The sequence below is a fragment of the Bombus fervidus genome, chromosome 10 (genome assembly GCF_041682495.2).
Source record: "Bombus fervidus isolate BK054 chromosome 10, iyBomFerv1, whole genome shotgun sequence".
NCBI classification, from domain to species: Eukaryota; Metazoa; Arthropoda; class Insecta; order Hymenoptera; family Apidae; genus Bombus; species Bombus fervidus.
Window position 1 is genome coordinate 13817107 of NC_091526.1, and position 27746 is coordinate 13844852.

At 42.5% G+C, this 27746-nt stretch overlaps 2 protein-coding genes across 9 annotated transcripts in view; one reads left to right on the plus strand and one right to left on the minus strand.

Annotated features, from left to right (window-relative positions):
- The window catches only part of Rhea (Talin_middle and talin-RS domain-containing protein rhea), a 157235-nt gene extending 152642 nt beyond the window's left edge, over positions 1 to 4593 (plus strand). For all 7 annotated transcript variants that reach the window (XR_011800809.1, XR_011800808.1, XR_011800807.1 and 4 more), the window contains one exon: positions 4579 to 4593. The gene's annotated coding sequence lies outside the window, so the exon portion shown is untranslated. The remainder of the gene's footprint in view (positions 1 to 4578) is intronic.
- The window catches only part of LOC139991369 (uncharacterized), a 130463-nt gene that overhangs the window by 36524 nt on the left and 66193 nt on the right, over positions 1 to 27746 (minus strand). The gene's annotated exons all lie outside the window — the stretch shown is intronic.

Here is a 27746-nt window from a genome sequence, read left to right on the forward strand (position 1 = left end):
ATTTCGAATCGGAGTTTAATCATTAAAATTATTAATATATAATATATATATAATAGCGTTAAGTTTTGCGTTATTTTATCGTATCTCAAACACGGTCGTGTAATTGACCAAACTGAATATTTTAGAATTACAATGTGCAGGGACGGTGAACGGACGAAAATCAGGTTTCGAATAGGATAAACAATGTAATATACATATTTCTTGAAACTGCTTCGACGACGAATGTTAACAGACCGGCTAAAGCCGGGATTTCCTACGTGCGTCCAAGGCGCGCGTCTGCATCAGGAACAGAAGCAATCTTAAACCCCAATCACACGAGTTACGCAATCTCGCTACGACGTGACAGCGAACGTCTGACGTACGCGTCGGACACATTTGTACTTGTACCGTTACAACCAAGAAGCATGCTTTGTTTTCGTGCGATTCTGGTTTAACGCTGCTTCTGCCTCCGACGAAGGCACGCGCGTTCCACGCACGTAGCAAGTCTCTTATTACTTATCGTCCTACACCGGTGTTCCTTCATCGACTCGACCAAGTCAACAAAGTATCCTGTAATCGCCGGCAAATGGCACCGTCGCTATTTCAATTAACCGGGGGATAGGATAGTTCGAACAAAGGAATTTTCGGTGCATCGCGGTCGAAAATGTATCGACCGTGTACGCTGTCAATAACTACAACGTTTCAGGAACTCCTCTAATCTCCGACTCACGACCAAAATACTCCGATAACGCGATATCATAAGCTTCGTACCATCGTAATTCTAGCATAATATCCTATCGACGCTCCTGGATGGCTGCACCCTCTCCGACAACACCATTGCCTTTTACCGTCTCTTTCACCGGCAAATATCTTCGAAAATCTTGGAAACGAACAGCACGAGGGTACTATCCGTAAGCCGATACATCGAACGATACCACAAATAGCATAACATTCCGCGTCCATTAAGCCCCGTAGCTGGGCAAACAGCGGCAAGCAACAATCGGTTATCCATCAGAACTGGACGAGAAAGCACGCGAGACAATTTTTTCATCGAGTTTCAGGGAGACGGTCGAAGGGGTATAAAGGTGTCGGCAGCAAACACGGAACGCAAGAGCGCAACGTGATAGACTATTAGAGGAGAAGACACGTGAAAGAAAACGAAGAAAGGGGATGAATGTGGGATGGGAGGGGGAGGGGCGAAGAGAAGGGAAATAGGGAGCTAATCGATACGACCTGTTCACGGGACGGGAACCGGCCAGACTGAACGAACCTGCTCGACCCTGCAAAATATTATTACCCGCCCCAATGAATCCGATCAGTTTCCGGCATTGCATAAGCCGTCATCGACAGCCGGACAGGACTGAGGGGATAGACGGAGAAATGGATAGATGAATAGATAAGGGAGCGCGTAGATACACGCGCGCGTAGATTAACACGCGGATCGATCAGAACCTGATGGCCCCCTCTATATCCGCCGCGTCTCTCAGTCTTACGTTTCCTAAATATCGGAGTGTTTTTGGTCGCTGAAAGAAATTCCTCGAAAACGAATGAAAATTGTTGATATTCGAGTTAAATCACAGAGCGCGGCTCGGAATTTAAAAGAAAGTCCGTCGTATTTATAAACGGGGGTGTACATCGCGCGAGATTCTTCCAAGATAAACGTATTATTGATTTCAGCAGCGATTTAGCATTAGAATTGCATCCATTGGACGTTGAACGTGTGGTGATTCGACGATCAGCGTATTCACGTTCAATTTGGTACACGAATTGGTTGGATCGAAGTACGAGCAACGATCGGCTAGTTGGTTGGCGAGGCGTGTGCGACTTTATTCCGCGTTCACCCTGGCAGAAGCACATTATTCGCGTAATCTAATATTTATTCGCGACATGGCTGTTTGGCGAAACGCGGTAAATCTTTATCTCGACGCACGTATCGCGCAAAAGAGAGAAGCTCCGCTGGTAAACCGAACGTGAGGCCACTGGAAATCAGGCCAACGATCGACCACGAAAAACGCGCTGCTCGATAAAAGCGAAAATGGAGCAGTTCTATCTCTGTATCTAACGTGATTATTCATTCGTGTATACGTCGAAGAAGAAACGAAGAAAGTTTCCAAGGAAACGTCGTGGGTCGGCCATTTTATACTCGGTGGAAACTCCAACAAAATCTTCCCTCATTTTTGTTGCGACTTCGCGAAGAATTCATTGCACGCTGTCGTTCCAACAAATGGCACATTCTTGTACGTATCAGCTTACGGAAGTTTTTCAGCTGTTTATGGGTAAAAAATTTGTCGTTCAAAAATCGCGAATTCTAAATAATCTAAGATAAAAATTTAAGATTTCGTATTAAATATGAAATCTGTAATCTTAGTCTCGCGCTATATTCTTCGTGCTCTCTCTCTCTCTCTTTCTATAAAATAATAGAATTACAAATAAAACGCTATTTATTTATTCAATCTACTCGAAAAACGCGATGCAAATTTGATTCGCGACTCGATTAGAAAAATTGCAAGAATTCTCGTTTTCGCTTATGCGTTCTTAATTTTTATTCTTTTTCGTACTCAAATCACGCAACGATGTGATTCGATGAAAACTGGAAACGAAAACTATACAATGCGCAAGCAATTGGTCGAACAATTTCTATATATGTAGGTACGTACGTATATTCAATTTGCTACAACTATGCGACTATTACTAAACATAACTGTACACAAATATTCGTATTTGTGCTACGAAATCAATTAAAGATAGAATTTGCCACGTATAAAGGCCAATTTTATTAACGCGTAAATGGTACGAAGAAAAGATGACGAGAATCGACAAAATTGACAGAGAAAATTGAAATCGTTGGGAGGAGCAAGATGGAACGTTGAAAAATATTTGTTCGTAAGAAGTAGATATCCTAATCGATTTTCAATATTTGCATCTCTATATAGATATAGCTCTATCCTCGTATCTGCTTTACACGTTACAAGGTGGATCATACACGTTGCGAAGATGGAAGGCGATCGACGCGACGTTAAGTTGCGAGCTAAGCGCGACAAAATTCCTTTTCCCTCTTGCGCTTCTCCCTCGAATCAAAGCAGGCAAATCTGACTCTAAAATCAGACTTGGGAAATTTGGAACACCGTCCAACGAATTCGACTAGCACGGTCCACGGTCATTCTATGCTTTACGTTTCGTTTCACAAAAAAAAAAAAAAAAAAAAAAATCGTTGAAAAGCAGTAGAAACGGAAGCTAATGCAACTTGTGTTAAATTTTGAGAAGATAGCTCGCAACCGGCTTACGCAACCTTCTCGCGATTCCGTTGATTCTCTGGTCTGTGATCGGTACGAAGAGCGGTAGTGTGGCGTGCACTGTAAACTGCAAAACTCTTTCGCGGATAAACGCGCTACTCGGACACGCGGTGCGCTTTTATTTGCGCCGGAGGTGGCTGTTTTTGTCATTTTGATTAAAACCGGGTCGTAGGCAGAACGAGGGTCTGCGTAAAATCGGGAATCGTCGCGCACGACTTTCGTCGCAAATTTCGCACTATGCGCGTATTTTTGTGCATAGCCTGCTCGAGCACGTTACTTTGGGCCGTATTTGACGGACGAGAAGATAAAGCGGCCGTTTGCTTCTCCTTTTCCGGATTTTGCACGAATTTGTTTGAAACGTCGATCGAAATCTGATACTTTGAAGTTCGTCTTCGGGATCCGACTCGGCTGCATGGTTCGCGAGGGTGTCTTGCTACTCTTTGTTGGTAGGAAGAAATTGGGAACGAGGAGGATAACGCGAGCCTCGATCGAGAACAAAACAGAGAATATGCAAAATGGAAAGAAAAATACGCGCGGTATTACGAAACGGTGCAGGATCGAAGGAAACGCTGAAACTTCGATGAACCATCCGCTCGTACCAGCGTACAAACTCCCCGGAACTTAAATTTATACCTTTTATATATATATATACCAATGTATACGTATAATTTATACCTATTATACGTACCAATTGCTTCGCATTGTTCGCGTATCCTACTCTCGTGATATTTAATCCTCTTTTTTATACGCGATTTTACAGAAGATAGAGCTGTACGCATAATTCGTAACCGTACACTACACGCCAAGTGTACATAATTGTTTTGAAATTGGCGGATATATTAATTACACGATTTTATTGCAAGATAATTAAAAGAGATGTCACCTGTCACCTGTTGATTATCTTTTTACACACACTGTGTCATCTAACAAATATTGCTAACGAGTATATTAAGTCTGATTATGACAGATACGTGACCTACTTGTTCCACTACTTAAAGCACGTATATTACGGCTAATTAAGGACATCCAGCGTTTGTAATTTCATTTTTAACACTCGAATTGCCGGCCATTGTCCGCGTTACCGTGACACGTTGAATCTTCAACAAAAGCAAAGATAACACGATTGCTCTTATGAATTCCGACGTTGTATTATACAGATACACGCTACCGGTCGTCCACCTTCGTTTCTAATATCAAATTACAATTGTTTCGTATGTTTAATTGTAAATTCATAGAACGTAGGTGTCGGGTTAAATTAATATATACCGATCGCCGAATGTTTCGAGATGTAAAGATAGGAAGGAAGTGATTTTGCGTTCAAGATTGCGATCAGCGCGCGTTTGTACGGAAGATGAATAACGTCGATCGTATCGTAAATAAGTATACGTGGCTCGTGGCAAATCTCTTCTCCTTCAACGTGGTTGATAGATTAAAATTTAATGGTATCGATTTAGCGGTATCAGACAACACGATTCAACAGATTGGAAGAGCAACGTTTCACGCGTTAATATCTTCGAGCTGGAAAGCAACGATCCAAACTCTATTATCAGGATCTTGGCGTTGTTTTCTCGGCGTAGAAGGCTCGGTCGGTCGATCACCGTGACACAAAATTTTTTCGCTCGACTCGATTCGATTCGACTCGACTCGACTCGACTCGCGGCTCGCGTTTGCCCCCGTTATAAACCTGTCACCGGGACAAATATTACGTCGATAAAATTTCACGCGGTGTGACACTCGGCCGGATTGGTAATCATTTTCTCGGGAACTTTCAACCCTGAATACGAGTATCCTCGAAAACACGGTTGGCTGTGACACGGTGAGGGGGTATCACTCGGTACCAACGTACGAGAATGGAGAGAAGTATTAAAAAAAAAAGAGGAGAGCGAGAGAAGAGAAGAGAGATAGATGGATAATAGAGTTCCAGCGTATGCGTCCTGCTTCTATCGCGAACATCACACCCCACGAATATATGGACGACCCGGCACGTTTCTTCGAGTGGGTCTCCTATCAAAATACATGGCCGTTCTGCACCCTCTTCTACGCGCTTTCGTATAGAGCGAGCCATCTCTAAGAAAGGGTTAAAATTCGCTTTACGGCCATAGAAAAGAGCAGAGTAAAGGCGACAATGAAATAAATTTGTCGTACGCGTCGTATAACGTTGAAAATTGTTAATCGGATCGAATGTCCGCTCGATCGCGAGTCTTCTCAGGTCGCGAAACTATCTACGATGAACAATTTACTCGACCGTGTATTCGTCTCCGAGGAAAAATCAGGCCGTTGGAAAATGTCTCGTGCAGTGACTCGCGCCTCTCCTTTTCTTCCGGCAGTTACGTCGCACAGGTTTATACGAGCGTAGACGAACGGGCGAGGGCTTGCCGCGTCTCCGGCGGATTTTCTCGTAAAAAGCGCCCTTAAAGACGGCTCCATGGCTGGTGGCATTAACGAAATGTCGCCGTGAATGGGGAGCCGCGGCGCAACGGCCCCGGCCGTCTTAATGTCAATCCTCAAATGTCACGTAACCATCCGAAACCGGTGTCCTTATCGTTTCGACTCTCCGGAGACCGGCGGCAATAACGTTTCGACACGAGTCACGGCACCGTGTCTCCGAGCCGAAGGGCTGCACGGAATAACCAACCAACACGCCCACAACGCGTTCATTTTCTTTCAGTGGCTCGTTATTCCGGCGAGTGGCCCGTTCTCGCTAATTGGATATGTATCGCCATTGTTTGCCGCGCGACCTCCTTCGACTCTTTCGTTCCAGCCTCGTATAACGGAAAACGCCGCGAGTTTCGCGTTGTTATCGATGGACCACGGTCGAACGCTGATTTTTCATGAGTGTAAGAAACAGGGTTTTCGTGTAGAGATCGGCGTGTATATAGCGGGCGAAGGGAAATGGCCGGTGTACGACCGACCGTCGAGAGTTTCGCGCCTTGAAAATTCATTTCACCGGCTTTTCTTCTTGTTCTATGAACTATCTACGCTATACGCGGATTAATCGGCAAAAGTCTAACGTAAACGCGGATCACTCGAATCGAAGATTCGTTTCGAACTTGACCAACGTGATCGTAGACGTTAATTCGTGAAGGCGAAACAAAGGTCTTGAAATCCGTTTCTCGATCTATCTCTATCGATATTAATACTCGTGAATAGGAGCGAGAAGCTGAGAGTATAGCGTTACGTGGATCAGATTGCCACTCCCTTGATTCGTTTGCACCGCAATAGGATTAATACGATGCACCACAACTATCTACTTACGCGTGCACACACCGAATCATTGGCCACACGCACAGCTAAAGATACGATTATACGTCGTGGCAGACGGGCGTACACGTATTCAAATTCAAGTTACCGTCGCTATCTACGGGACAGACGACGCCCTGTAGCGTGGTTAGCCGCAGACTCGGTACGCACTTCCACCGATCCTCATCGCTGGTTACGTAATCCTCTTTCGACCATGGATCTACTCTTTGATCTACGTCGACCGTGGATCCAATGGATCGTGGATCTTCTTGTACCATCGTCCGAGGCTTTGTCATACGTTTGCGTTGGTTAAGAAGCGGATAAGTTTCTACAGGCTGAGTCGAGAATCATTTGAAAGATACTTTGGTTACCTTAAAGATTACGAGACAAAGAGAGACAATCCGCTATCTTTGACGACTCGATTCGTATATCGAGGGCGTCTATCAAGAAATATCCTTAATACTTATATCGAGACCTGTATATAAGATTCAAGGCCATCTCTACCGAAAGGAACCAAATATTTCCTCTATAAGTTTCTACCGTGTTACGTCGCTGTTAACATATTGGAATAACAATTTCAGAGAATCGATTTATTATTAAAACATACATTGCGTTGTTACGTTAATCGTCGATGAATTTTACTTGGCTGAAACATATACAAATAATTAAAGGAAGCAAACCAGAGCACCATATGGTAATGCGGTGTAAAACTTGCAAGAAGATTTTTTCTTTTTAATCGCAGGAAGCAAGACAGAGAACACGGAGATTCGATGGATGAAATCTCCGCGGCTGAATGTTCAATGGCGGACGCGTTTGCTCCTCGAGCAGTCAAATTTATCAAGAGCAAAACGTTTCGAAGGAAACTGAAAGCAAAACAACGTGGTAGTATATAGCTGAAACAGATTTAGTCGGCGCGGCTTATGGTGCAAGCCAAGCCTAAATTTAGCATCGATTGACGCACGGCACGAGTTTTATCGCTCGAACTCGAACATCGATGCGATCGATTTTCACCGGTCGAACACCTGCGCCGAATATCGATTTCGCGCCACCGATATACGTATGCTTGTGCCGAAAAGTCGGATATACATTACGATAAATTACGTACAGTTTCGCGCGAAAGCAAAATCCCAAAAATCGAGCGAATCAACCCGCTATCGATACCACAGGACGCAGGAGTTTGAATCGTCGCTTTAATTCGTCGTACTTTGCTTTAGAATATTTCGTTTTAATCCGTATCCGATACTTTGAACATTGTCGATGAAGTCCGTGGCAAGTTGGACCTCGATGGTACGTTTGCGCGACGTACTTGGGTGTATGGCTACAAAATTAGAATACCAAAGCATCGAATATCTCTAACACGTATAATATAGCCAATGCCGAGGTAGCTGTAGCGTCTGAGAAACGTAGAACTTGGTTTCGAGTGATCCATCCAGAGGCAGAGCGGCAGGCTAGGGATGGCACTATATGTAAAAGCACAATTCACCGTGAAAACGTCTTCTAGGAACGTTTCGCTGACGTCGTACAATCGAGCCGATCTTTTTAGTCGAACTTTCGTCTCTCGCCTGGAGGGACGTCTTTATTTCCTCGGATACTGTCGATAATTTTACGGGCTTTCGAGTCTGGCTGACATCGGGAGTTAGGACGGGCGTAGATATAACCGGAAGTATCGGCTGGCAATCTCAATACGTTCCGGCCGCCGTTCAAAGACGTATAAATCGCGAATGCAATGCGACAGTAAAATCGTAAATGGCCGCGCGTAAAGCTCTCTCGATCGACCGATTAAATTCGATTCGATTTCCTGGTGTTACGGTGTTAAAATATTCCACCGGTGTTGCACCAGATTGGATCGAAATAAACCGACAGGGATGTACAGCAAGTATGTGAAACGTTCGGCTCGACGCTTCGAGGCCAACGATTAATTTCGAAACGCGTTCGGCGCTGGTGCGGTAAATGAGAAGAGCCTGCAACAGGAGTTTCCGATCGTCTAACGAAGTCGTTCGTTGGAGCGAAAGACCTTGTAACTCGAAATACGTTGGGAAAACGAAAATCTAGCTTCTTGAAGTATCGCTCTTTTTTCATTTCTGTCTTAGTATTACGTCTGAAACGGAACACCGAAGTATTCGGTATTGTATTCGGTAATCCATTAGTACTGGATTGGTAACCCGCGCCACGAGTTCGACTCGAATTACGCGTAAGGCAACGAAGGCGGCTCTAAAATGTAACGCTGGTTTATAATTTATTACGTAACCGAATATGCTGCGGATAATTTGGTACGTATATCGATTGGCCGACGTTCTTTAAATTGCCTCTCTCATAGTAGTTTCGATATCGAATCGACCGTCCAGAAGTACCGGTAAGTGGTTTCTAGATTTTCGAATAAAACGATATTTAAGAGATACGGAGGTATAGGAGGTATATAGGATCGTCAAGTCGTTCCAATATCGTTACAAAGGATTAACTTGGATTTTCCATTCGATTTATAAAGGGAAAAATAAAAAATACCTTGCAACGTTTCGATCTACTTCTCGTTCATTTAGCTATTCGTACGGCGAGAAACTGTTCCCAGCTAATCTAGCCGAAAACTCGTAAGGTAACGAGTTAACTCTTAACCAGACACGCAAGGATCCCCTATCACGATCTTTCCCCCGGAAGCGAGAACCCTATTTTTGCCTCTTGAATCGGCCACTCGTCCAAACAATCGGTGCTCGAGCAAGCAAACGGTGTACCATGGTTTTCACCTTCTCTCTTTCTCTTCCTGTAGAGTGGCGTGATTTCTCTCGAGCATCCGGTCAAATCCGGCTATTTAGCATCGCTGAACTGGCGTTAGAGAATTTCCACGGGCATGCCAGCCTGTCGTTGAAAATTCCGCCGTTCCACCGGTTCTGGAGGCTGACGTCTACGCTCGATGTCCACGCGAACGTCACCCACGTCTTATGTAAATGCCCGTATAATATCTGTACGGTTGTATTCATGCACGACTCGCGTACACGCGCGAGCTCGTCGACCGCTGCTGAATATTCAGGCGAGCGTGCAAATATCCAACGGACGTTTGAAAACAGATATTTGCCTGGATCGGAGCTTAATGTCCCTTTCACGCGGCTGCAGTACGCCAACTTTCTCGAAGAGCGCGTTAAGCGTCCGAAGAAGCGTATTTTCTACGAACAAACTTTCATTCGAATTCACGTCGAATCAACGTCATCGCGTCACACGAAAGTCTTCCCGTCCTAAATCTACGCAGACTTTCCTCTTTGATTTATCTCTATTAATATTCGACAGAGGCAAAGGTTATTTCCATTAACTCGGTCGATAATTACTCGCCGTTCTATGAACGTCGTTTCGGAGCATCGTTAAGAACATCGAATCCATGTTTAATTCATACTCGACACGTTCGAAATGAATCGAGATTGGTTCAACTATTCTCGCGATATTCCTACCACCGTACACAATGCTCCCTTTCTCATCGGACCGAATTAATCTCCTTGACTTTCAGCGTTACCCTTATCAATCCACGATATACACACAGATAAGAGCGGTGGGATTATTGCAACAGCTGCAACATCGTGTACCATTTATTCTCCTTTCCCACCTCGGTCTTTTCATCGCGCTTCTTACCACCGGAGAATTATCTATCCTCGTGTTTCTTTCATCTTTAATATCTCTTCATTTCGCTTCCGGTTAAGGGAGATAGCCAGCGAAAGAACAGTATCGCGTTAAAGCGATTGCACCCTCGAAAGACTACGAATCGTTAATCCTCGAAATTGAGTTTCCCCGCTAAGCACGCGTGAGTAACATTTCGCACAGTTTCTTTTTCCCTGCTTTTCTCATATTTTCTTTCTTTTCTTCTTTTTTTTTTTTTGTTTTTACTCCTCTATCCGTAATCAAAAACCGCATGTTTTTCGTGATTCGTTTGCCGAAATATTTAACTGTTCGCTCGAAGCTATTTATCGTTCGACAGATAAGTCAACTTTTGGAAAAATAAATTTGCTCGTCCATATTGTAATAGGGGTTTATTCGCGAAATTTTATCGGAGAATAACGCCGTTGGAGCCAAACGAATTTCGTTTTCCGTTTTATTTTTTATTGCTCTCGCGTCGATAACCAGAGTGTAACTACGCGATAAATAACTATTAGAGAATCCTAGAAAATATAGGACATTTCGAAGCCGTAGTTTATTGAAACAAAGCAAGCAGTGGAAATACATACGGCTGACATTTTTCAAATAAGTCCCGCTTTATCATTCGATAAAAAACGATGTATCGTGCTAGCAAAAGCTAAAATCCGCTTAACAACGATACACGCTCGTACGTAAAAAGTCGTACAACTTGAGGTACGCGGATCAATCCGAAGAATCGACTACTTGCCAGAGAATCGGACTTTACCTAATAAAAATATCCTGTCATTTAGCGAGAAGCGTAAAAATAACTGGAAAGAGAAACGACCAAAGTCACGAAAATATACTGCGAGATACTGCGATGTAGAAGCAATTCGAGTCGTATGCTCGAATACCGAATAATTACACTCTCGGTTATGTTGCAGAATTTATTGTTTCCTCAGAGTACTGTCTCGACCAGCAGCCTCCCCAGGATATTTCATTTTTTTCCGCCGCGTACGGCTTCGCTAATGAAAAAATATAATTAGCAGACACGCCCAGACGACTGGTGCGGTCGTCTTAATTCGCCAGGATGTAAAGCGAGCAGGCATAATCAGCTTTTGCTGCCCTTTCACGGCAAAGTTTGCTTATGTTAGACCGTTCGTTCGGTCCCCGGAATAACTTCGATAAACATTTCGACTTCCTCCTTTCCCTCCACCCTCGTTCCGTTGGTTCCTCCCTTTAGAACTGGACGCCATAAGCTGTGCACGTGGACTACACAGCCAGCCGTTGCAGTTGTACCGACTGTTTCCAAAGCCGGAATTTTATAGCGAAAGAGAAGGGACAGTTCTTACGTGGAAGGATCCGAGTTTCGAGTATTTCTAGCGCTATCGTCAGCCAATTCTGCCGCGCATATTTCATCCAAACGTACACTCATTTCGCGAAGAAAATTATTCGAACGGACGTTTAGAAAATACCGTAACAAGTTCAAAGACAAGGACGGCGTTCGCGGTTTCGATGATCAACAGATTTGGAAATTCAACTGCCATAGATAGTTACTTTAAAATAAGAACAAACTTCACGAGAGTCGTCTCCATTGGTTTCCATATTCGAAACGAACAGTCATATTTCAGAGGCTAGGAATGTCGTTGAAAAACGCGTTTCAAAGCATTATACCGGCGACCGATCGATACGGATCGATATAGATCGATACAGATCGATCCAGAACGACGAGCGTTGTCTTTACGCCGGTTGTTTGCCGGAATTGCGGCAAGCCAGCGCGAACGTCTCGCTTTTGCAAAGCATTCCGTCAAATTAATGCGGCGATAGCAACTTTCGAAGTTTTCAAACAGCGGAAATGCAACGGGGCCGGCGGACAGCGGTAGAAGCACGTCTGGGTCCGAACTTTGGAAACTTCTGGTATCCGCGCATTAATTCGGACTCGAACAGTCGTCCTACGAAACCGCTGTCATTGAATTTCATCTGCGCGAATTTCAAATCGCGTTTGCCCAACAGCCGCTCCGTTTCGCAGAAAACCACCCGTTAACGATGTTTAAACGACCCCGACCCGAGACACGTGATATTTCAAACAATCGCATTGTTCGTCTTACAGGCCATTTAACCGTGAACACGACTCGAAGCTTCGGCTTCGCTCGTAATACATCCAGACCACATACCATTCGGCAACTTTTTCGTCGGCCTTTTATCAGCTGATATCATAGCTGCTCGTGCGTTTGCGTTAGCCGAGCACGATAATTGTTTAAATATCGTCGAGCTGTTGTCGGCGAACGCTGTGAAGAGCCGATGATGAATCGTCTCGGAAAACTGGGCAAACGATGATAAAAATCTTATACATGTTCTTGTAACATCGAACAAGGATATTTTCACTTTTTCACGTCGACTTCCAGCTACTCAGCAGTGATGATAATCTGCAAATTTACTTTGTCACCATTTTGTAACGATAATTGATCAAGTTCTCATCGATCGACCGAATCTTAGGACTTGGTTCCGTCAACGCTAACCTTATCTTCAAAATTTAATTTAAGATTGTACATTCATCGTTATTTCTTCTATTCGTCCAACTTTATGTACATTCTTGTATTATTCGATCGATCAATTTCTCAATCTTTTTTCTGCTTCGTTCTTTACCGAGGAAAATTCGTCACCTGGCTCGTTTACTGTCGACAAATTTACGGCTTTTTTTAAAGTTCTCTGTCTGGGTCCTCAGCTCCGAACTCAAGTAGGTCCTAGCCAGCTAGCTATAGTCGTAGACATCTAAATGCGGCATGTGTATGGCTTCGTCGTAAGCGCTTGAATAACCTGACAGACTCTGTGTCAGGTAACGCATAAACACAACGGAGCCTTGTCGGAGACTCTCGAGAAATACTTCTCAAGAATATACTCCCTCCGTAATGAGTTCTCTGTAGCTAGACGAAATCTAAATGCAGCATCATTTTGAGAGTCACAGAGTACAGATCGAAGCCTACGAGAAATCAAATACGCCAAGGGGCGAGCAAATCTCATAAAATTCGGTACATTGATTTTGTATTCTGTCTTATCCCTGAATATATCTCCACGTTCAACGAGAAAGTTATTGAAAAACGTAGAAAATATAAACGAGAAGCGTTCAGACGGATGAAATTCTATGTGTGAGAACGTGAGCAAATCGAAATCGACCAGTTAAAAATAGGTATATGTGAAGCGCCGGTACGGTTAGTGTTAAAGTCACTTGCGCTGCTTGGTTCATTTGCTCGAAGCATACGATCACCTCTCAAATATTTGTAACAGCTCTCCTGGTGTACGAGAACAGTTATCGACGTTGCGAAATGTACGCGCAAGCACACCTACGGTGTGAAACTGCGCTGATCGATACGAGTTTCTCGATTTAAAGTAAATACAACGCGTTGCTGAAACGCGATATTAATTTCGTTTGGAACGGGATCTATACAAAGCCATCGTTGTTCAGGCGATGTTGCGCTTGTATTTCGCCGCTTCTTTGAACGACGACGAAGTCTCGAAGACCTGGCGAATGTCCATGTACGCTCTTTCGAGGATTTGTTAGAATTACTCAGATCGAAATAAAAGAAGAAATATTTTGAAAATTATTTTCATTAAAAAAAAAACCAACGATCCGCGTTTGTTATAAAATATGAAAACGTTACGCCAAAATAAGCAATTACATATTTAATTATTATTCATTGAGTTTTTTCATCACTTTGTTCCGAACTTCCGCCGCATACATAACAAATAAAATTGATGAAAAATTTTCATAGAAATACCGCCGCAGAGCGTATTTTAAAAAGCCTGGAAAAACATAACGATAGAACGTAACGAAACGAAATAACGAAATAAATAAAAAGATTTGTCACAGTTTTGAACATTTTCGTTTTGTTTATTCAATCACGAATACTCGGTGTTGTCAACGTTTCATTGTACAATCTGAATAAAATAGCATATTTCATCTTTTTCTACTCTACGATTCAGCTTCTAAAATTAATTCTCGTTCGATTCAATGAAAATTTTATATATAAATGAAATTTCTATAAACTCGATATCGTAACGTTTATTTGTATCGGAATTAATGAAACCCGACTTTTTTCATGATACTTCAATTAGATATTTCCTTTGGTTCAATTTTATACGTTTTCCTAAATTCACTGAACTGCAAATTGTTATAAATTGGAAATCGATAATGACAAAAGCTACGACGTTAATAATTCTCGAGTTAAATACTCCTGAAAGAACAACCATAGAATCGAATACTACCAAGCGTCCCTCTAAATACGAAAGATTTCTGTTTTTGTAGGACGAGCTTTAAGACTTTGCACTGTGCTCTGATACGCGTCATTTTCATACGCTTTAATTATATTTAACCTTTTTGCGAGTGGAATACGTTACTCTGGAGCATTGCCGCGGGCCAATTAAGTTACACAAAAGCAATTACGAAGAGAGCTACTTTAAACTCGTGAATGTATTGTAGGTTAAAAAACCATTTTAATGGGAACAATTCTCGTGGCGGTTGCCTTCTGCTACTTTCCACATCACGGTATCCTCTGGCTAGAAACGCGACTAAAACAGTTTTCGAAAGCAACTCTCCAAACAAAAACGGTTAATGTTTTCAAACACATTAAAAACGGATAACTACGAACGCGAAAGTATTTTTCTTAAATAAATCACAATAATCAACTAAAAGTCAACTTTACGCGCGTTAATATAACGTCCGTACTCGAAACAGCGAAGACAGAGTGAACAACCTATATATACATATATGTATATACATACAGTTGTTCTTAATGACGTTCGAAAAGCGTCAACAACCCCGTTGCTCGAGTCTTCAAGACCGAAGAAAGGCAGCCACGCGCGAGCGATTCCATGGTTGGCGAGCACCTCGTCCAAGTCGTCCGGCAAAGGAAGAAAGTGTTTTTTTGCGCTGTGGTTGTGATCTCATTGTCAGTGAATCGACTGGTCGAGCAACAGGGCCAGGGGCAACGAGTCAGACTTAAAGAACAGAGACAAAGGAGAAAGAAAACGGATTGGGTTCTCGTATATTTAGTCACGGTCCTGAACGCACGTGTATCTCGAGCCATGATTGAACGAGCGATGATATCATCGACACGATACACGGACACACAGGGAATTCCCCTGTTTTCCGTGACGCAGAAATAAGTTTCTATTGGCCGACCTATTTGCCTACTAAGTAACGTTTACACGTTACCAGGAAGGCAGGAGGAAAAACTAGAAAAAGAAAAAAAAAATGTCAGAGAATAGTATCGCTCGTAACGCGTATTAAATGTATTACACGTTCAAGCTTTCTTCTTCTTATTACAGAGGCGTATTAGAGATTCGATCTAATCTCAAAGTCAATTACTACGAATTAGTATCTCTATTGCAACGACGTTACACAAGCAATTTCTCGAGATTTCTATGTACATAACGCGTTCTGCATTAAGAATGATTCGGAGCTAAATTGTAATAGCTAAATCCAAAGTTGCCTTCCAAGTTCCAAATCTGCACATTTTGAACGCTGACTAAAGCGAAATTAATTTAGAACGGTTTTAACGGAAACTACCGAAAGCTATCGCTCGAATCGCAAATTTTCGAGTTACTCGTAAAACCTCGAGTAATTCGCCGCTCAAACTCGTCGAACATTCCGAGATCCACCTGGCGTCCTACTCGCATACGCGTGCAGACGTATGCGTGTTTCAAAAATATAAATCGGATAGAAAATCGCGAATAATGACGGTAGAGCGGAGAATAACGTCTAATCTACCCTAAATAATTTCTTGCAGATTGATTTGCGTAATACGTACGTAATATTTGAAATTTTCTCTACGTTTTTAAAGTTAGAGCGGCTACAGCGAATGATATTTGTCAAACATATTCGTTCTGTTATTATTTAGAGAAAACCGAAAGCAGAAGAATTGAAAATATAAAAAGAAGAAAAGAGAGAGTTTTACGATACGATAAAATGAATCTGATAAAGGATACTAATGGTCTTTCAAGCATAACTGCAAACAATAGACCGTAGAAAATTTTGAACGTTGAGAAAGTTTCTGTAAGCGCAGATAAGACCGCGAAAAGTACGAGCCACGGAAAATTAATCCCTGTTTTTAATTCCTGCTATAGAGTTTGTACCAGACAATTTCAAAGTTTACATGCGAGTTAAAGCGCTACTCTCTTTTTGTCCGAAATTGTCGTCGTTGTAAAAATTGTTTCGCAATTAACATACAATTCCGTCGAATATCTTGTACAACTTTCGTACGATTCATAAAAAGATGGGAAAATTCCAATGCCTAGAATCCTTTGATCGGCTAAAACCTAGCCAAAAGATCCGTCGACGTTATAAACCGTTCGAACTGAAGTTTCGAGCGTTCAAGCTCGAACACGATTCGTCCGGAGCCTCCATTTCCATCGTGCAATTTCGTAATCACCGTTGTTCACGGAATGCATAATAAATCGAGGGCCAGTCTGACAGTCGCTAGTCGGAAGGAATGCCCATCGTGCCCGTGGGACACGCGTTGCAACGTGGCGAGGCGTTGATTGTTCCAGTTGACATTTCCGCAGCGTCTGTGCGAATTACGAAAGTTTGGTCTCGCGTCTCTACCCGGTTAGACCGCGGCGCGCCGTCTGACCGCGTTTTTCGAGTCGAAAAATCAGGTTGTTGGCCGGGCGCGATTTCGTTGAAGAGAGAAAGAGAGAGAGAGAGAAAGAGAGAGGAAATCCCGTGGACGGTGTTTAAACAACGGAGAACGAACGGAAGTAACATCTGCGAGCTCGCGCGCTTTTTTCGGACGATACTTCGGAAGTGTTGATTTATCGCTGTTGTGTGCGTCGTTCGTCATTCGTCACTGCACGTGTCTCACAGTTTCCTATACATATATGTATATAATACCCTTTCATTTTCTTTCTTCTCTCCCTTTTTTTACGTAATGAGCGATGTCGTTTCGACGAAGGGCGATGTTCGGGGTTCGACGCTTCGTCGATCGCTTGATCGCGAATTCAGATTTATATCTTTCGAATGTGTCGCGTATATATTTTTTTTACAAAGTTTCTAGTAATTGTCAATAACGAATATATATATATATATATATATATATATGATATCCGACCAATTGACGAGATACATTTAAAAATCATTTCTGTCGATTCGAAGATGCGTTCGATTCAACTTAAGAATATCTGGAATCTATTATCTCATATCAATTGACAAGGTTTGACAGAAAGGTAGTCAACTCGAATCCCTGGTATTGCCGTTTTCGACTTAATAAACCGATAGTCAATCAGCCAGTCGAATACCACGCTAGTAGCATTATCATTTCAAATCCGAATATCGGAGTATATCATCCGGGCGCCCTGATAAATCAAGTTAGAATGCCATAGATCAACGACGTGCGAGCCCAACGTTTCGCGAAATAGCAGAATCGAAGAGACTCGAATCACATTTTTCGCCGTTTTAAATCCGGTCACAGAGATTCGATACGAGGCAACTTGAAACATTGAAAATTTTATTTCAGGATTAATTCAACGAAGCTAGATTAAAGATAGGTATTATCAAACTTTCATACTCCACTGGTACTACTCTCATTTTTAAATACCATTTCTTGGTAAGTTCAAACAATACTGTGCGAAATATCATAAAGAAAATAAATATTAACGAGCTTTAGCGACAAAACGTCGGATTAATAACCTGCGTTAATTACCATATTAATTAGTATATTAACTCTCATATAGCTATGAATTTATATCGCGATATAATTATTTTCGAAAAAGGAATTATTGGAATTATTTAGACGAATAATTTTATTACTCGGGGTTCTCGATAAAAATGTTTATCTTTTATGGATAGAGCAGTGAATTTTTTTTCTCCTATTATTTTTACAAATCTCAATTTCACGCACATTCAAATTCTTTCACCTCGCATCGGAGTTACTATGCTCCAAGTTGACCCATCTCAAAAGTAAAAAAAGTAAATGAATAAATCTTTCCGAATTGAATTAAAAGAGTCCCTAATTATGTAAAAAAAAAAGAGGAAAAAAAAAGAAAGATGACGAGGGAAAAGTAATTAATGTACAAGCAAGTTTCCGGAGAAATTTTCTTCTCCAATTTTCTCGACCGTGTCATCTATAGAATTGTTCCAGTCTCTTACATCATCAAACGCACAGTATCACAAAAGATAACAATTTCTTGCGTATTCCCTTTACGCGATTTTCATTCCTAATCATTTTCCACTTTGATGCGTAACTTTTGATAGCGCAACTTGTCACGAGTGGCAAAGTTTAATATTTCTAAGTGGTTTCCGGCGAAAAAACTTTCCAGTTGGACGGTGGCAGGGAGAAAACTATGTCGAATTGTTTCGTAGCCGAATGCTCGGACGAGAGTGCACGCGACCCAGCTACGACTTCCGCCTTGAATCGTCCCCATTTAAATGCATTGTTCCCTTCCATTTGAGACGCGTCGCTCGATGTGACGCTTTAGAAGATCAAAGATATGCGGATAAACGAGGAACGAGGAAACGAAAGTGCCGCGCCGAGCATCTGTCTGGTAATCATACGACCATCGAAATTTCTGCACGATCGTCCGGCAAAACGCGTACGAATTTTCTGCTTTTCTGGGTCTTCGCGCTTAAAGAAAACGAGCAGTTCTATCCTTTTCTTTTCGGAAATACGTAGGTACAAGAAATCGTGAAAAATCGTTTGAATTTGTAAAAGATGAAAAACATTAGACAGGAGCGTTGGCAAGAGCGGATTTTTCGGTCAAATCTGCCCTATACCTTCTTTCAAACGTATCTGGCGTTCTTTGCAAAGGTATCGCTATATAGCGCGACCATCGTGCTGAAATTCTACGTGCATTCCAACGTAATCGCGATCCAACGATTTCGTTTGTACGGCAGCGCGTGCGCCGGGACTCTGCCAATACGGTCTAACAATTTCCAACGGTTCCTGCTCGGCGCAGCTAGGCCACAAGGGTGCACTCGAGGAACTAATTTTAGTTTTAAGTAATGGTGGCGCAACACGCGGCCCGGCCAGCCTCGTTACGATTCCTGGAAGGTCGGTCGAAGTCACGACGACGAAGGAACCCGAGCGAGTCCAAGTGTCGTCTCCGATCCATAAACACTCGAGAGAGAAGAAGCTTGTAAAGACCGGTCTAAAGGGACGGTCGAAGGATGAACGGGGTGGATGGGGAAGGGTTGCAGCAGGCTGGAATGGTGCATCGGTTTTTAGGATCGTCATGGGAGAAGAAAAGCTCACGGGTACGACACGCTCGTTTCCCTCGCTGGACCCGACCCCCATCTCGAAAAGAGTCACCGGGGACTGCTTCCGGCTACTTCCTGTCTACGTATCTCCACGAGCAAGCTTCAGTTTGTTTTATTCGAACGTCGAGAATAATGTCCAGGGAATACCGCGTCCACGAATAAGTTATTGCTGTAACAATAAGTTTTCGAGGAGTTAATTGAAAAAATACGATGCATCGACCAGCATCGCGGTGATCGGTCGAGACACGCGTGTCGTTGAACCTTCTGACGTGAAATATTTGGCGCATTTAGGACGAACGGACCGCGATCGATCGTTAGTATCGAAGCTTAACGGATTTCGAACAAGTAGATTGATACGAAAATTCGTTCAATGTGTTTGCAACTCGTTAGTGGAATACAACTTTTCTGGATTTGAATTCGATGAACAAGGCAACGTTTCTTGCAATTAATTTAATTAACATCGATACGACTGGCGACAGGGTATAACGTCTCTCGCGATACTCCAAGGAGGAGTGTCGAATGTGTGTCACCTGTTTTTCGTTTTCATAAGAAGTTTTTAATTAACAAGAACCGTAAGATATTGTATTTAGAACCTTTATCTTCGATAAATAATAAATAGCCTATAACAAACCTTTGTATAAATATATATCTTCGATAAATAATATCTTTAATAAATGTGAAATATCATCACGTACTTGAACTCGTGAAAAGCTTTTATCTGTAACAACTTGTTTAATAAGAATTTCGTTCTTTCGTTGCAGAGCTTTCGCGAGAGTTCATCGTGGACGTCGACAATCGTTACTTCTACGTTCTACGTTCGGTGAGTTAGAGCTCCTTAGTTGGAAACCTGTTTCGTAATCAGAAGATATTAGATCGATAATACGACGAATTCTGCATTGTCCTATAAAGTATAGTACCTATATACATTTGTTTGTTGTGTACAACGATCGTTTAGCTGCTAAAAATTCAGCATTTCCAATGGACTCGTTCTTGTAAAGTATCCATGTTTCATCGTCTGTTACCGTTCGCTCCCAGAATGATTCGTATTGGCAACGAACGGACGAAGCGAAGGACAAATGGTCAATCGATCCGCTAAATTCTCGTCCGTTAGTTGATGCAGGACCCATTGGAAACACAGTAGAACGAATCCATTATACGAAATACCTCTTATCGGAACGTTCTATTATTTCGAATAAAAGCGGGGAAATTCTTCGGGTTTAATCGACACCAGACACTCTCGTGCCGACGTTGTTCCGTTACGACGACCGAGAAAAACCTAAGAGGGAAAATAACACGTTCCATTGCTGCCTCGGTTCAGGCATAGAGGAGACGACAAGGTTGGTCAAGGAGTGGCGAAGGGCATTTTCCAACTCGGAAGGGTTTATCGCGTATAAACGCGACGCTGCGAGGCTCTTCCACTCGGCACGTTTACTGCTGTCCAATAAAAAGAGTCAACGCTCGATCTGGTATTGGGGACATTCTCAAATGAGATCGTAACTCTCGAATCGCTACCTTCTCGGAGACACGTCGAAACGGCTTCTACGATTATTGCAAGAAACTTATGCAGGTTGCAAGCAGGTTTTTAAAATAGCGCGAATTATAATTGCTTATATATCTTTGTTTCGCTCGTCTTCCGGCTTCGCGATGATTTTCGCTTTAACACAGACTTTACACAAAACAGAACTAAACGTTAATTCTTCGAAACATTAATGCTGGAACTTTGAGACTCGTCGCCTTCGAAGCTCTCGACATTCCAGTAAGGACATTAACGACAGTTCTGTAAAACGACGCGATAATTCCATGAAATATCAAGTCCACGCGTAGCCAACGTTTCCAAAGATCGTTTATGTTGTTGGAAGCCAGAGTTCGATCTCAAATGCCTTGATTTTCCAAGAAAATGTTCGCAATTGCGTATAATGATTTGAAACGAAGTAAGAATACTCATAGTAACAAGGAAAATAGATATTATTCCATATCCCACGAAGCGTACTTTGCGAAAGTAATTTATGTATCGTGAACATCGAACAATTTTAGCAATAGGAATAAAAGGCAACCTCAGCGAAGTCGCTGTACGCTCAATTATTTCAAGTGGATCTTAAAATACAATAAAACGTTTCTTCTAGCGAAGCAGCGGTATATCAAGAATATCAACTATTTTATACCCGTCCGTATTGTCTGTGTTCTTTGACAAAAAGAATTCCTTTCGTTAAAATCCGTGAAAGGATAACAACATAAAGATAAGTAGCTTTTATTCATCATAATTTCTCTCGCGAAATTAGCGAATTCACTACTGTACTTAAAAAGTTAAATCACTGTTTTAAATTTCAGGAAACCGTGATATGCGAACAGACTCGCTTGGTATATTCCCATGACAGCGCTCAGATACCTTTTAACCCGAACTGTACGAGTGAAATTTCACGCGAGCGACGCTTATCAATTGGCAATATTTCTGCCGCTTAAACGAGTCGGCGATTCTTTCTCTCTATCTTGAGTCGGCGAATATCTGTCTGTCCGATAAACAAGCGGCTTCTCGCTTCTCCAGTCCCATTTGGTGGCCCTCGTGTTCGCTCTTCTACGTTGTTCCCATCTTCCATTCAGCTGGCGTTGCTGCCTTCTGAATTCTATTCCGACTTCCGTTACGCCGTTGAAGATCGTCGCTGGCTGGCTGGCTGGCTGGCTGGCAGAAGCGTGCCGTGACGTGGAAATGCAAATTTCGCCCATGCGGCTCGTTGAATTATTATTTTAAGTCCCGTAACGGCCATTCGCTACGGGAAAATCTCATGAAAATTAATTTATTTTAATGCACTCCCCGGTCCAGGCCGGGGCTGCAGCTGGGAAACGAGCAGACGAAAGTAACAGAGGAGAATCGAGGGTGGTGGAGAAACGGACGAAGAAGCTCGGAGGGAAACGGGTGGCGAAGAAGCAGGGAGAGAGAAAGAGAGAGGAAGAGAAAAGACTAGTTTTTCGACACCCCCGTTCCAGACTTCACGACCGATTCGGAATGCCGAATTCGCAGCCGCTCTTCCACCGCGGATCAACCAATATTCCGATCGCGCCTCCACGGACCTGTAGATCTCTCGAATACCGTGTTTCGTTTAGACTTTTTGACGTTCCGACCGAGGTACTGAAATTTGAAAGCGTTGCAGAGAAATTCTCCAGACTGACAACGAGAGAGCAGACTTAAGAAGAATAAAAATAAATTCGTCGGAAAGAAGTTATTTACGCACCACGTTACATTTGAGCGTTTGAGCGTTTCCAGTTAAACAGGACACACTGTATATTCGGGTTCTTTACGTCTGTTGCAAACCTCGATTCATCGACGAATCTAGCAGAAAGCTTGCTCGATCGTTTCTTTCGTGCAATCCCTGGATCTTGTTGATCGCGAGGAATCTATGGACGTGGAACTGCGCCGATCTCGCGACTCGTATGGAGAACTTTACGGGACGATAATGGACAGATTTATGAGACGGCTTATCGATCCTCGGGTAAATCCAATTTTCGAGGTCGACGCTCGCGTGCAGCCAGCAGCGTTTCCCTCGCGAGATGCGTCGCGAGTTTCCTTCCGCCCAGGGAACGAGAAGTTAATCGTCCCAAGAAATTTCGAGACGTTCGCGTGGCTACAAATTGAAATTTGCACCATCAAGCTGTAGGTATAAAAAAAAAAAAAAAAAACAGGGAAGCTTAACGATCAACGAGAAAGGCAAAACACGATTTAAAGGAGCGACTGTGTCGATCGTGTCGTTAGATGTCTCGACAAATTGGAATATCGATTTTTGTTTCGGCCGACAGGCGGCGGGCTAGGTCGATGCAAACTGATGAATATGCACTGTGTTCCTTGGGCTTTTGCTTTGATCTCGCGGTGGAGTTTGTATCGTTTTATGACTTGTTTTAATTGCTGACTGTAATTTCATTTACAATTTATCCTTTTTCCTTTGCCACTGTTCCTTCAAATTTACTATAATTTCACGCGAAATGAACGTCGTTCGGCAACGTTTTCGTTCGATGAACGATATACGATTTATTTTTGCTGGTCCGAATGTATTTGCCTAGCAGAAAGATACTGTATATTTGGATTTATTCTTTTTATTTATTTTACGCGAGCCGGGGGATGTAAATGGCGTAGAACGTTGGAATTTGGATAACCGACGAAAGGTTGCATTATACCGTAACGATATGGAATACGTAATAATAGATGATACTGGCTGATTCAAGGGACGAAGGAACAACGTTACGTGGAAAAATAAGGGTATCGTTTTTCAATTTCCAGATCGTATTTCGAAATTCGTTGGACACGCGTCTCTCCAAAAGACGAGAAATCGTTCGAAAGATAGCAATTATATTTGAAGAAACAGAGTCTTATAATCTAAAAATAAAGCGTTTCCTCCTATATATCCGTCTCTTAATTTACTTAATAATTCTCAAGCAAGATCTCGACGCTTTAAATTCCTAATTACACTTAAAAGTAGAAAAGACTAAAAAGAAAGGAGAAAAGTCATAAAGATAACACATCTAACCATTGAACCGGTGGATAGCAATTAACGCCGCTCACCAGAGTCTGCCGTGGCTCAAGAATCGAGCTCATTCAGCGGTGGAAATTATTTCGGAAACTCGTTCAAAGCTCGTCGACCGTGGCCGACGAAGGGCGATGAAAACGAACGAACGACGAACGAACGAACGACGAACGAACGAACGAAGGTAAAACTGCGGTCTGGTCGTTGAAGCTGGCGCGCTCCTTCGTCGAGAACGAAAGAAGGTGAAGAACAAGTGCGACAAGGCTACCACGGCGGATCTTCATTTCCGCGAACTCAGCCCTTGGCTTTCGGACTTCTCGAGCTTTTTCGTGGTTTAAGGACAGCATCGAGTCAAGAACGTCTCTCCTCGCTCGCCTCTCAAATCCCATCACAAAGAATATCCACCCTCTGCTTTCTATCTCTCGTTCCAATTCACCCCTTGCCTCGGCTTTCATCCTCTTCGTTCCTTCTACGCGTTCCTTCTACTTTTCTTTCTCGCGATAGTTTCTCAGACGTCGTCGTCGACTATCGTTCGTCCCGTTCGCACGATCCTAACTTCTCGTTCGTTCCATCTCGCTCGGTCGTACACGCTCGGTCGTACCATCGACATCGAGAAAGAAAAAGAAAGAGTGGAACGGCGGGAAAGATAGCCACCCTTAAGTCGCGAGCGCTCACATCTGACGGTCGATGAATAAGGGAGTCGCTATTTAAATTGTAATTTCGGCCGTGCTAAAGATACCGGGGGATTTGCTGAGAAATTTTTACGATCCGCCGCGCCACGTTCCTACGCCGATTTAATAAGAAAGACGCTGCCCGCTTTTCCATCTGCCCAACGACAGCGGCAAATTTTTTATCTCTCTTACGTAGTACCGTCGAGTCGATTGAATTTTTCCAGTTAATCCGTACGAATCGTTGTCAGAGCGTTCTCGGAGCTTCCTGGTAGCTCGATTTTTCCTTTAACATATTCTATCGCTCGATCGAACGTTTATTATCTTTATAAATAACCCATAACGACTCTACTTTAAATCATCGCGTCCATCACGATTTCTATTCTAGCAAATACTTTGGCCACTCTCCTTTTTCTCATACAGAATCCAACGTACGTACAGAATCAGGCCAGGTTATCGCAATTTACATTCTGAATGAAATTGAAGAGACGCACGACTCCGAGTATCATCCGACGGATTTCAAAGAAAACTTGTACACGGAAATGCATCGTTCCTCCTCTTGAATTTCTCGAGTTCTTCCACGAGGAATAACTCTTTGTATCTGTGTCATCCTTTATCTTACTTCTCCTTCTTTCTTCCCTCTATTTATATCCCTCCCACCCTTCTTTTCGGATTCTTATTATTCCAGTCGCATTTTTTCCTCTCCCGCAAGCACTGAAAGAACACGTCTAAAGGAGGAAATAATAGCTTTCTGGCATCGCGGGGCAACTTCGATCGGTTCTACCGTTCTCGAAGATCATCGTTTATTACTTACATTTTATTACACGAAACGATGTTCTTGCGAGAGCACGTTTTAAAGGAACGATATTGCACGCAAATAATTACGCTTTTCAACGAAATGAAATGCTAAGCTTTCCGATACTTTTGCAAAAAATACCGCGAAATTACGAAACGGATTTATTGAAATTTCCTTTCCATTCTTTATTATCCGATGCGTTATCTTTATTTGAAATTTGGCCGAAGATCGATTTGATAAGTCGTTCATCGCGGTGAACTAACGTTTTTAAAAGGCCTTTATGTAGTCCCTCTCCGATTCGTAATTGGACTACGGATGCTTGTACATTTTTATGCTTAAAACGCACGTAATACGTAAAAGAAAGCGGATGAAACTTTTAGCTCCGTCGTAATTGTCCAATTTCTTTGTAATCGATCATAATTGTCAAATAAGAAAAGAACGACAACGATTATTACGATAGCTATAAGATTTCCAGCTGTGGATTTGAGTCAGGTTCGATATTTTTAACGAGGTCGTACGAACGAATGCCTTGCGCAGCTTTGGATGCATGCCACTTATTAAGCTGCGTCATCAAAATAAATTCCGCATCTAACAGTAAAACGGATAGAGAAACGTTCTGAAATTGCTAGTAGCTAAAGCGCTACGTTTGCCATAGTGGTACCACCTAGATACGCGTATACAAATGAAATATTAATTAATTGCCATTGAAACATCTGCGCTAGTCGTAGAAATATTCCATCGTTACTCTGAAAGAAAGGCCTCGGATCGAGAACAGTTTACAAGTAGGTATCTCCAGACAAATTTCGTATCGAGCTTCCAACATCCATGGAGCCGAGACAGTGGGTTTTATTCGTTCTACGTATATTTCCTTGGAAGATTGAGAAGAAACGAAGACGAGACGCGTAAGGAAAAGAGTATTCCTTCCGTTCGAATCGTTCACGGAGACGGAGAGGAAGCTCTTGCCTCCCTCTAAATTTCCATCCTTTGCAAAGACGGTTTCCTCATCCGTTATTTGCTCCTTTCCTTTCATGCTCCGCCAGCCAACAAACGTACACGTATATTTAATAGTCCATCGTGACACAATAGCCGGGTGAACGGGATAACGACGAGACAGAGGAACAGCTGGGATTCGGAATTTCGTTTAACTCGTATAGAAACGCACAAATACGAAATAGTTTCTGTTTCGAGGCTATCGTTTCTTCTTCGACTTCGGTGTTCCTCGCGACGATTTTCCGCGGATCTTTCGCTTCCCTTCGACTCGTCGCGCATCAGCTTCTTCTCTACGCGCCGAGATAATTTTATTTTCGGATTGAGAGCGCTTCTAGGATACTTTACGTGGAGAGCCAGCGGGATTAACCGCATATGAAACGCCATTTTCACGGAATGTACGTAGTACGTGGTATCCAGTTTTCGCAGGAATTTTCCCTGAAACTTTTTCAGACAGCTGACTCTCGCGGTATTTTTCATTTAAAGGGTTTTACTCTTCGCTCGATTGTTTATCGTTTAGCGTGTGTATTTCGGTGTGTAATTTTGCGCATAGTTCGATAGTGATAAATAACGCAACTGGGATAAAACTGATGGTATCTATTCGCGATAATGGCCACTTAATCGCGATAAACGTCGCTTAAGCGCAACTCTAATCCATATAATCATAATAAATTCGACGTGGCTTGAATATTAATCCGAGGTTCGGTATAACCTTTGATATATGTATTGAAATTTTAGTACATCGGGTCCCTTGTATTTTTAGCGCCGATTTTTAGGTATTGTCTTTAATTTCCGAATTTAATTCGCATTTTTAATTTATAATCTAGCGATACCGTTACGACAGATTGATGAAAAACGATAGTCTCCGATTCGTTTGTCTTACAGCCAAAGGAGCCGTCATTTACATTGTAGATGACCACGATATCCGCGCGAAAGCAAACCTTCAATTAGACTCGGTTACGAAGGTAGACGCGAAACACGCGGAACAAGTAAGCCATAGTGCCGACTTCCTAATAGACTCGGAAATCAATTACACGCTATAGTTTTCGCTTTTCTTTTCTCAATTTCGATATTTTACCAGGAAGCGAACGCGATCTCGAGACGAAACACGCGGCCGTTTAAGTTTTAGCAGCCATAAATACATGGAAATACACGGAATGTTTATTGAAACGTCTACGCTTTATTACGTTGACCAAATTTCGCAAATCTTTTTACGATCGTAAATTGTGCAATCTCGAAGGGAATATATCTAGGCGATCGTAACTGTAAGAGTCGCATAAATCTGTAAGAGGCAGCACTACGTCACTCGAACACGTTAATTATTCTTTTCACGTTGAATTTCTAAGAAACCCTATATTGGATACGTGATACGACAAGAGGCAGCTATACGGGGGAAAAAGATTAATTTCCACGTAACAAAATAAATCCTCC